Raw genomic sequence first — 12,146 nt, 5'->3', positions numbered from 1 at the left:
TTATCCATCCCAACTGATGTCAAATTAATAGCCTAAAACACAAATTCAAAGATGTTACTCCCCTGCTCAAGAAGCTCTAATGGCTCCTTCTTGTGCCTAGGATCAAAGTCCTTCCCAATCCATCTCCAGCCTGCCTTTCTAAGTTTGTTGGATATTAAATTCCTTCGCACTATCCACATCTTTACCAAGCTGGGCTACTTTATATTCTTTACATCTGACATTTCATTTTCTATCCTTTTGCTGGCTGTCTCTCCATGCCTGGAATGTTCTCCCTCCCCACCTTTGTCTCGTGGAATCTCTAGCTTCCTTTCAAGGCTCAGCCCAAGTTCACACGGGCTATGTGCACCTGACCTGTGGCAGAGCCTTCCGAGCTCATAATCATCTGATCAGTCACAGCTGGGGGCACTGTACCCTTGACTCTAACATAGTGACGTCATTTTGGTCCTCTTTGAGAATGAAAGACAACCACCACTACCAATCACCACCAAACACCACCACCATAACCACCAAGTTCCACCTCCTACCCAAGATTTATCCTGACCCCTCCCCTCCCACCAAGTTCAGAGTGCCCTCCCCCAAGACATTGCTTCACATTTACTTTTTCTACTATATTCTCTACCTATATATTACCTCTTTCTGTTCACGTTATCCCCAATTCCCATTAAAATGGAAGCTACTTCAGGGTAGGGTCTACTTCTTCCTCTAGTCTAGATTTAAGAAAATGTTAATAAGCCAGATTAAACTTAACAGTGTGTCTAGCATATCCCCCCTCCCAACCTGCACAGAGCCAGTAAAAGCATACCACTGCATATGGACTTAGTTAAATGTATAGCAAGGCTCCACTGAAAATAAGAAGAAATTATTCTGGCCATTCAGACCTGAGGTGGAGTGGACTTCCCTTAAGCTACTTCTCTTGAAGTCTCTCCTCTGCCCTTTACCTTTCTTCCTCATCCCTAATGGGACCCCAGGCTGCAATTGCCCACAATCCCTGGATCAAGCTTCTTCTTCTTCAGAGGTGTTCTGCTCAGGCAGAAAGAAGCTAGGAGAAATCAATGGGAAGATGTACAAGGGATCTGGGCCTCTTTGACTCTTGCTTTCCTGATGCAAAAAATGATATTGGACAAAAATAATCTCTAAGGTCCCTTCTAGCTATAGGTCCAGAATCATATCCATCAACCAATAAACATTTATTCAGGTCTTACTACGTGCCATGCATTGTGCTAAATGCTTGGAATACAAAAAGAAGCAGATAGAATCATATGATCCTATGCTTGAATAAAGATTATTTGTCCAACACTATTATTTTATGCATGAATAAAGTGCCTGGGAAGAGAAAGAAACTAAGTCTAAGGATTATGGGGTATTGTAGCCAGAATTTCTTCCTATCTTCATTGGAGCCACCATTCACTGGACTAAAAATATTATAATTCTTTTTTTGTTGTTGGTCAATCAGGGTTAAGTGACTTGCCCAAGTTCACACAGCTAGTAAGTGTCAAGTGTCTGAGGCTGGATTGAACTCAGGTCCTCCTGACTCCAAGGCCACAGCTTTATCCACTGCCCCAAAGATATAATTCTTAAGAATAAAGACTGGAAAGGTCTGTAACGAAAGCTGGTGAAATCGTGAAAGGCATAGATAAAGTGAGCATGGACTTTTTCACCCAATTCCAGACCAGTGAAACAAGGGTCACCACCTTCTCTCTTTGCCCTTAAGGCTTGAATGGGGGCAGTCTTAGGACAAATAAGAACACTAGACCACATAGTTGGTAGCAAGCTCATGGAAATTTTTCCTTTTGCTTAAGAGATGGCAATCTGAAAATAGAAATCATTTCCCGAAAGGGTTAGAGAAATACAGGCATGACTGATCTATGATGAATGACAAAAGGAACTTAGAGATGTTTTGGGAGCATATCCCTGGCCTTTAGCTCCTGATGTCAATCAAGGGCAACTGTGCCCCAGCACAAGATGTCCCTTGGTGCATTTCTTATGGAAAATGAGTTTTCAATCTGTTCTTTTAGGGCAGATTTTCCCTAAGACGTTAATGCTCATCTTTGATGTAGGAAGAGGGAAGAAACTAATTTTAGTGTTTGAAAAACATGGCAACCTAGAAGTATATTAGTACTTAATAGCAAACACAAACTATACCACCCAACCACATTAGCAGCCAGGAAGTAGGCAAGTTGACCTAATTCGTTATTCATATGTTTGCTCTATTTTAGGAAAGGATTAAATTCAGCTTCTACAGATGTGATGGGGTCTCCTCTTACCTCTCCACTACTGCCTATACTTACCTCCTGTTCTTCTTCTTATACAATGTATAGAATACTGAAACTTTGGGTATAATCTTAGCTCCAACCCTTACTAGCCGCATCACCTTGGGCAAACGCTTTCTCTTCCTAGGCTTCATTTTTCTCATCTGCAAAATGAGGGAGTTAGACTGACTAATCTCTATGGTTCTTTTTAGCTCTAAAAATTCTCTTAACTATATGACAACTTATCCTTTTATTGATATAATACTCAGGAGTAGCCATAAATATTGTTGACCAACTTGGCAGCAACTGTGTGGGTTACCGTGCTGACCAAAAGATCTTTTGTTGTCTTTCGAGGACTTAGAAATATTGGCAAACATGTCCGAACATTCCCTGATATTGCAAGCAGTAGACCTTGGGCACATTTTGACCTCACACAAGGGAAAGTTTGTGACTTAAGGGGACACCCAAGGATGAGAACACAGAAGGGAAGGCAGAGGTAATAAGTAAAAGATTTGACCAGAGTGGCCACTAGATTTCTTTGACCTATTTCAGGAGGAGAAAAGGATTTGAATGTCACTCAATCAATCAATCAGTCGATTTGTAGCTTTCTGAAGTCTAAATGGTCACGTTGAAAACTTAACAACCAACTCATGAGCTGGGTCTGAACTGGTTCCAGCATACACTGCTATGTCAAAGGTAGTTGGGTGGCAGAATGGATGGAGTATTGGGCTTGGGGTTAGGAAGATCTGAGTTCGAATCCTGCCTTAATTACCAGCTGTGTGACCCTGGGCAAGTCACATAACTCCCTCAGCCCCAATTCTTTCATCTGCAAAAAAAGAAGATTGGAGATTATATTCAGCTGTAGACCTATGACCTCTTTCACAGATGGGAATTCGGGTTAAATATGAATTCAGTATCTAGTCCCATCTGCCCGACTGTTTAACAGCTCTCAGTGAGCAGTAAGAACAAAATATAGGTGACTAGTTCCCTCAGGTCATCGATCAGTTGATCAATAGCCATTTAAAAAGGAACTAATACATGCCAGGTGTAAAGCATTATCTACAAAGTGCGATTCTGGGACCCAATCTTGCCAACAATCAAAAGCTCTTCAAAGAAATGAGCCTGACAAAATTGACCCAAGATGAGTAAGTGCTTGACAGGCCTCTGTCTGGCGAGGGCCTGCAGGAGTCAGCCTTGCCCCCTCCCCTTGCAGGTTCCTGGAGACTAAAGAGAGTCCCTACAATTTATCCAATAGCCAGTCACAAGAGAATTGTGAATAAGGAGCTTTATAACTGGTTAGAGAGATGGGAATATTTGCAAGGCTAGACGGCTGGGCAAGGGCAGAAAAATACTAAAACAAAGAACAATTACCATCCCTACCATGGAAAATCGTGGACAACAATAATATCTATGTGTTTCGTAACAGAGAAGGCAGCACTGAGCAGTGGGGCCGGGGGGCTTGGAAAGAGCTGGGGAGGAGGGGATTTGCTCTCCTTCCCACAATGCTGGATTGGGAGTGGCCTCTGAGGGGGCTTCTTCTCTATGAAGGCTCAGAGAACCTTCAATCTCTCCCCTCTGTTTTCCTTTTTGTTTCTGTCTCTCTATCTCTGTCAGTCCTCTCTTTCTCTGTGTTTCTCTGTCTCTGTCTTTGTCATCCCCTCTACTTCCCCACCTCTCCCTCCTTCTTCCTCCTCTTCCTTCTCCTCCTCCTTCTTCTTTTTCTTCTTCTTCTTCTTTTTCTTCTTCTTCTTCTTTTTCTTCTTCTTCTTCTTTTTCTTTTTCTTCTTCTACTTCTTCTCTCTCTCTCTCTCTCTCTCTCTCTCTCTCTCTCTCTCTCTCTCTCTCTCTCTCTCTCCCTCTCTCTCCTTTCCCTCCCATTTCTGCTGTCTCTCTCCATGTTTCATTCTGTCTCTCATCTCTCTGTCTCTGTCTGTCTCTGTGTGTGTGTGTGTGTGTGTGTGTGTGTCTCCTATCTGCCCTATCCATCTATCTCAAACTCTGGGTTTTTTTTAGATTATTATCTTTGTTTTCTATATCACCTGCATTTCCCAATATATCCCTCTTCCTACCAGTTAGCCTCCCTACCAGTTAGCCATCCATTATAACAAAAAAGAAAAAGCAAAAGAAAAAAAGTGTTCATCAAAACTAACCACCACATCAACCATGTTTGACGTTACATGCAGAATTCCACACCCACGGTGGTCCACATCCCTCTTCTTTGAACTCTATTTTGGTTATTATAATGTCATCACTTTCAGTCTTGATTCTTTTCTAACCCTCTAGTTTTACAAAAACCTCTAGTTTTACACTTCAGGAAAATGAAAATCAGAGAGGTTTAATGAATTCTTTAATGTCACATACATAATATAGCAGAGCTGGGATTTGAACTTAGGGCCTTCCACTCTTGTAGCCATTGTACTTTTCACTACCACCCACTCAGGATTATCAATCAACCAACTAATATTTATTAATTGACTTTTATGTTCCAGAACAATGCTAAGGGTACAAAGATGAAAACAAATTAGTCCCTTTCTTAAAGAAAATGACATTCTATCAGGAGTGACAACATGTACTTAAATGTGTGTGTATTTCTACACACAAATATATACATATATATGTATACACACATTTTTATATCACTTGCATTTCCCAATATATCCCTTCTCTTTCTGCCTACCAGTCAGCTGTTCCTTATAACAAAAAAAGAAAATATATAGGTACTGTGTGTGTATAATATGCATACATACATACATACATACACACACACGCACACACACGTGTGTGTGTGTGTGTGTGTGTGTGTGTGTATAGTATATAAATAGACAGCTGGGCAGCTCGGTAGATAGTGTGGTGGGCCTGGAGTCAGGAAGACAAATTTAAATACAGCCTTAGACACTTACTAGTTATGTGACCCTGGACAAGTCACTTAACCTGTTTGCCTCAGTTTCCCCATCTGTCAAATGAGCTGGAGAAGGAAATGACAAACTACCCCAGTATCTTTGCTGAGAAAACCCCAAATGGGGTCACAAAGAGTTGGACATGACTAAAACAACTGAACAAAACAAAACATATATACACATGCATGTGCATATACATATGTGTGTTTGTGTATGTGCCTATGTATGTTTATGTAAAATACTCTTAAGTAGACTTACAATATCTGTTGATGCTACTTACCTATCTTTACTTGTTCCAAAGGAGGGCTCATAGTATGAGGCTCACTATATCCAGAAATACTGTGATTTAAAACAAGAGGCATCAATAAAACATGTTTTTTTTACAAGAAGGAAAAGCCGTAGAATTTCCCTTTGGGCCAAGAAAAAAATGCATAGATATTAGAGCTAAAACTGTGGTTGGATTTCTCTCATTCTACCTTGACCCTAAGGGAGAAACGTGCTTAGAAGAAGATCCAGGAAGCTCTCACCTAGCTCAATTCTGCTGCATTATAGTGAATACTAGACTATCTGTCTGGGGAGAAACAGACCATTGAAATTCAGGCTGCATAGCTTCTCAAGACTAGAAAGCTATTTTTAGCTCAAGCTGTAGCTTAATTTAGAAATGGAGCAGTTGAGGTCCTGTTTTCTCTTGGATTGGAATTTTTTTAATGACAGTGACATACATACATGAGAAAAGAGGGTAAGAAAAGCAGCATTCTCCATTTTAGGATGGGTAAGAATCTACAATTGAAAGCTAGTTGGATAGAGGATAAGATGGGGTGGGGGTTGGGGGGGAGGTTAGGAAATATCAGTTTAGCTCCCTGTCTCACAGTGTAATTATTTTTGTTTATGGTTTATGGCCCCTTGTAAAGAAAGGTGACATATGTGGCAGCATTTCTCCCTAGAGTGTAGACTAATAATCCCATCCCTAACCATCACATGCTGCAGGAGTGATGGTCATTTTCACAGTGCCTAGACATTAGGGCTAGAGCTGAGGCTCCACATGGGTGGATGAGGGTGGGTATGAGGAGCTAGGATTGTATACCAGGAGATGTTTCACTATTCATGGTTTAAAGGCTTTTTGGCCTCAAAAAGTACATTGAAACTCAGACTAGGAGTGGAACGCGTCATTCACACTCCATTATGGTTACTCTGTTTTGGCCATATCTTAGCAAAGCTATGGATTGAGCTTCAGGTTAATCTACACATCTATTTACAAACATATGATTCCTCCTCACCTCCCACCCACAAAGGAAAATAAACCATATTTGTCTACATTCTAATGAAAACATTGAAAATAAAAAATGAGAAATCAGCAGACTGCTTTGAAAATTTTGAAATCATTTATTTTAAACTGCCTTAGCAGCCAAGGAAGACAATAGAGAGATGCTATTTTACAGCTCACAATGGTTGCCCCAGGCAACCCTCTGAGGCTATAAATTACAGATGAGTGGCTGATCTATCTTGGTGGTGATAGTTTTGACACTGGGATTTCCCCACACAGTAAAATTAGAGGTTTGGTCTCCTTCTCTACTCCCAGCAATCAATCAATCAATCAACAAGCATTTATTAAGTGCTTACTATATTTCAAACTGTGTGTTAGGTGCTGAGGAGATAAAGAAAAAGCAAAAACAGTCCCTGCCCACATGGTGCTTACATTCCAATGTGGGTGGTCAGGAGAAGGACAATAACAACAGGAAGATAAATATGTATGACCCTTAAAGTGGAAGATCCCTACCAACTAGAAGGACTGAGAAAGGCCTCCTGCAGAAAGATGGTGGCACTTGAGGTGAACCTTGAAGGAAGCTACAGATTCCAAGAGTCAGAGGTAAGGAATGAGAGCACTTCTTGGCATATAGGGATAGATGATGCAAAAGCCTAGAGGTTGGAGATGGGGCATGTGTGAGGAGAAGCAAGTAGGCCAGTATGGCTGGACCATGGAGTACACAGAGGAGAGTAACGTATAAGAAGACTTGAAGAATAGTGGAAGGCTATCACCCTGACTTCGATCAGAGGTATGAACCTTAAAGGCATTGGACTAGATGTGAACAATTATATCAACCAATTTGGAAGGAACATGAAATAGAGAGGCTACCCAGTAGGTTTATTGGCTTGGGTGAGGAAATCTGTTCTCACTTTATGGGTTTCGCACAAAATAGCAAGCCAGGTCAGCATTGGTGTGTCTGGAAGCTGAGGAGAGAGTAATTCCAGTCACTCTTGAGAGGGATCTGGTTGCAGGGTTGGGGGAAGAACAGTTTCTGTCTCCTTCCCCCACCTTGACCCTTTGATGGTGATCTTCTGAAACTGAGGAGTGCAAGAATCTAGACTCCTCAACAGTGTCCTAACAGTGTCCCAGAAAAACTGTGATGGGTAGCATGAACTGAGGAGCAAGCTGATGCACTGAGGAAAAGCAGATTTAAGAATCTAGCATAAAGCTATTCTCTAAATGGAAAAACAAGGAGACTTTCTGGAGCTACACATGTGCTTTTTTTCTTTCTTTTTTCTTGGAAGCAATTGGGGTTAAGTGATTTGCCCAGCTATTAAGTGTCTGAGGCCAGATTTGAACTCAGGTCCTTCTGACTACAGAGCTTGTGCCCTATCCACTGTGCCACCTAGCTGCCCCTCACATGTGCTTTCTAAGCCTGAGCCAACATTCCCCTGAACTCTATATGTACTTGAGGGAAAATCTGTTGCGGACTTTTGGGGAATGTTTTAAACTAACTGTTCTTAGTACACTGGCTTAGTAACACTCAATCCCAAAAGCTAGTTAAATCTTACCAAGTAATTTATGTCACCTGATAATGGAGAAGATACAATGGTGGAGGTGATGAACCTCAGAAATTAGAAAGAAAGTCCCTAACCCCTCAGAGCTACCCCTAGAACTTTGAAGGAGGAAGCAGCTTATGCACTCTAGGGATCCAGGATTCAAGTGTGAGTGGAAGTTGGAGGGTGGTCCCAGAACACACACTGCAGTAGAAAGGGGTCAGGTTATAAAGGGCTATAAATATAAATATCAGACAGGGCTTTCTATTTCGTCTTGGAGGGCATAAGGAGCCACTTGAGTTGACTGAGTAGGCAAGAGCCATGAGGTAAGAATTCTGCTTCAGTAAACATCACTTTGGCATCAGTGTGGAGGATGGATTGGAGTGAGGCCAAGAGGCAGATAGATCCAGTAAGAAAGATGCTCTTGTAACAGTCTAGGTGAGAGGTGATAATGGTCTGAGCCAGGGTGGTGGCTGTTTGAACAGAGATTAGAGGCCATATACAAGAAATGTTATAGAAATAGAAATTGCAAGATTTGGACTGATTGAATATATAGGGTGAAAGTATAGAGTTAAGGACGAAGTGAATTCTTGCTTCATGGGACCAGGTTTACAATCATAAAGTGAGGATGAAAAATGGACTTGTGTGTTCTTTCCTACTAAAAATCCTTTGCTCAATAAATTCAATTTATTTTTAGACAATATATTATTTTGTGTTATTCTATTCTTAACAAACACCAATTAATATGAACATTTTCACATGTGAAGAACAGGAAAAAGAGAATTGCATGTGAAGCCAAAAATCTCTCCTGCAAACAGTTTCTCTCTTTATTTTTAAAGCATATGATAAATTCAGCATGTTCGTTCCAACACTGCTTTGCTTGCATTCCCCTCTGCGCTGTCCTCTGATCTCTTCTCTGTGTGTTTTAATGATTCATCACTATTACTCCACTCCCTGTTTTCCCACCAAACCTCCTCCCAGAATTTAAAAAACAAAGGATAGGGATAGAGATTGGACCAGAGACTTCATTTATGTAGGTAATTCCCAAGTGAAGAAAAGCCCTCTGCTAGTACAGACTGGCTCCTTTGCAGCTTACAGTCTGATGCCTAGAGAGCTGGAGGCACCTGTCTGGTTTGATGGATAGAACGCTGGATTTGGAGTTAGAAAAACCTGAGTTCACATTCCATCTCAGAGGGCATCTCAGACACTTACCAGATGTGTGACCCCAGGCAAGTCACTTAACCGGCAGCCTGCCTCAGTTTACTCAACTGTAAAATGAGTATAATAATAGCATCTACCTTCCAGGGTTGTTGTGAGGATCAAATGAGGTCATATGTATAAAGCATTTAGCACAGTGCCTGGCACATAGTAAGTGCTATACTGTATTAATTGGGGGGGGGGAGCCTACAGTCTGGGAGGTGTGAGTTGCCCTGAGTGCATGTGTTCTCTGCCTATGTGCCTCACTACCAATGTGCACTGTGTATGTGCCTTCTCTTCCTACCCACACCATGTATATTTGTGGGAAACCAAATCTCAGATTTGGGAGTGGGGAGAAGGGAATGTTTTGCAGCTTTTGTTCTTACTCTTCCATCTTTTTAAATTAATTAATTATTTTCTTTTTAGTTTTCAACATTCACTTCCACAAGATTTTGAGTTCCAAATTTTCTCCCCATCTCATCCCTCCCCCCCACCCTAAGATGGCGTGCATTCTGATTACTCTTCCATCTTAATAAATAAAAGGATGATGATCTTTTGTTTTTATATTATCTACATTTTCCAGTATGCCCATCCTTCCATCTTAATAATTAGCTTTGAGCTAATTATGTCTACTGTCTGTTTATTAAAGGTAAGCAGGCTGGCAGGGAGCTCATGACACCCCATATGGGTTTTAGGACCCAAAAAATTCCTTGAACCTAAAGTAGTCACACCTTGTGGACATGACCTACAAGCTATAATACTGAATTTGGGATGTTGCCCAGAAGGGTTGCTACATTTCTTTCTGATGTTTCTGGTTCAACAAGCACATATTGAGTACCTGCTACATGCCAGACAATGTGCTAGATGCTAGGTCTTTTTCCCAGAAATAAGTGTGATATAAAAATAAAAGGCATCCATTTTATTTTTGAAGGCCATACTCTTTGTTGTTAGCTTATCTTTAGGGAATAATTGTTATTTTTATTTGACATAACTTTTCCTAAAATAGCTTCTCAAATAACTTTTTAAAAATAGGGCTTAAAAGCAACTCCCCAAAAAAGATGGGGTAGAGGAGAAGCCCAGACCCAACAGGAATTTATGAGAATTATATTTATAGTTGAAAGAAATCTTTTCATTTGAAAATTGACTGGGATAGCAGACCACTTACAGTCTTGAAATACTAAGATTATTCTCAACACTTATGCTGTGGTGTGAGAGGATACACTTTGTAAATAACAGGGGTGGGCAAAAAGAGGCAAATTGTCTACAAATTTCCTATAATCTATGTTTTCCCCTATGGAATGTGAGCTCCATAAGGATGGACACTGTTTGGTTTGCTTTTTTAATTGAATCTAAATTGTTATCTAGTATGGGAAAAAAATTAGTCACACACTTCCCTGTCAGCTACATCATTTATATACCTATATCTAGTGATAATACTGTCCATACATCAGAGATTTCCTGTCATTCAAAGTTATTAATTTAAAATCCACTGTTTCCCACAGTGCCTGGTGCATTCATGGTTACATCCTCCTTGATTAAAAAGGTGAGGGGCTAATAATAGCAAAGTGATGATAGTATTGAAAAGTTAGTCATTTTACTAGCAGGAATAGGAAGTCCAAAGCTAAATCTACAATAAGCAATTCTTGAGTCAAAGTCTTTGGTCCACAATAATTTCCCTATCCTGCTTGAGGCATGATGGAGACAAAACTATCATATCCATCCCCCCCTCCTACCCCTTTATATGTAGGCTTCCCAGGCTTCTTTCCCCACTATAAAGTGGACTTCATAAACTAGGAGAATGTAACGTCGGTAGAAGTTGATGATCGTTTTCTTTTATGTTATCTACATTTTCCACTATGCCTATCTATCCTCCATCCTTACCAGAGCCCATCCTTCATATCAAAGAATAAAAACAGTTCAGCAAAACTATCCAACATACAGGAAAAGCCTGTCAGCATATGCAGTGTTCTACATCCATGTTGTTGTTGTTATTAAGCACCTACCATGTGCCAGTGGATTAGACATTTCAGTCATCATCAGACTCTTATAGGAATGCCATTCACAAAATGAATTAATCAATGAAAAGCATTTATTAGGCTCTCTTTATGTGCCAAGTGCTATTCTAAGTGCTGAGGATACAAATAAAAAAGCAAAATAGCTCCTGCCCTCAAGGAGCTTATATTCATACAAGGTAATATCCATATAGGGGAATAGTGTCCAGGAAAGGGTGTTTTGGTCTGGAAAGTCACAGAGATGATGAATAAAGCGGTAAAGATCTCAGTTGAAATGCCCTAAATGAATGCAGTGGTAATATTGATTTGAAAAGTAATAAAAAGCGGTGCCACGGCGTGAAGGGGTTGCCGCCAACATGGAGACGTTGTACCGGGGGCCCTTCATGGGCCTCAAGTGTCCCAACCTGAAGCTGAAGAAGCCACCACAGGTCCACATGCCATCAGTTATGATGGTGTACGCCCTGGTGGCAGTGTCTTATTTCCTCATCACTGGAGGAATAATTTATGATGTCATTGTGGAACCTCCTAGTGTTGGATCTATATGACAGATGAACGTGGACATTAGAGACCAGTGTTTTCTTGGCATATAGAATAAATGAATAATATGTTACAGAAGGATTTGCATCCAGTTTCCAGTTTACAATGGGAGGTTTAGGTTTCATAATCCTAGACAGAGCCAATGCTCAATAGGTTTCTTCTTCTATTCATTGGTTTCGTCAGTGTCCTCATGGCGAGAGTGTTCATGAGAATGAAGCAGCCGAATTATCTATTGGGTTAGAGTTCCTTTTGTGAAGATACAACAATAAACTGGATTTGTTCCTCTTAAAGGCATTTCAAAGGCCATTCTGCCCCCCAGGACAAAACTTGGAATATGGATTTACTGTGTCTCAGAGTGACATAAGGAAAGGTCTGGTGTAAAAATGCAAAAGGTTTTAGTCCAATTTTTGGAAAAAATCCCCTTGGTCCCATTGATGTGATCAGCTTATAAT

At 40.7% G+C, this 12,146-nt stretch overlaps 1 pseudogene; it reads left to right on the top strand.

Annotated features, from left to right (window-relative positions):
- The first annotated feature begins 11,513 nt into the window (after positions 1–11,513).
- On the top strand, positions 11,514–11,935 carry LOC110203297 (oligosaccharyltransferase complex subunit OSTC pseudogene; annotated as a pseudogene).
- The last annotated feature ends 211 nt before the right edge of the window (positions 11,936–12,146 follow it).

The sequence above is a fragment of the Phascolarctos cinereus genome, unplaced genomic scaffold (assembly GCF_003287225.1).
Source record: "Phascolarctos cinereus isolate Bilbo 61053 unplaced genomic scaffold, phaCin_HiC Scaffold_7;HRSCAF=346, whole genome shotgun sequence".
Classification (NCBI taxonomy): Eukaryota; Metazoa; Chordata; class Mammalia; order Diprotodontia; family Phascolarctidae; genus Phascolarctos; species Phascolarctos cinereus.
The sequence above is the reverse complement of the archived record's forward strand: the minus strand, read 5'-3'. Positions and strand labels throughout refer to the sequence as shown.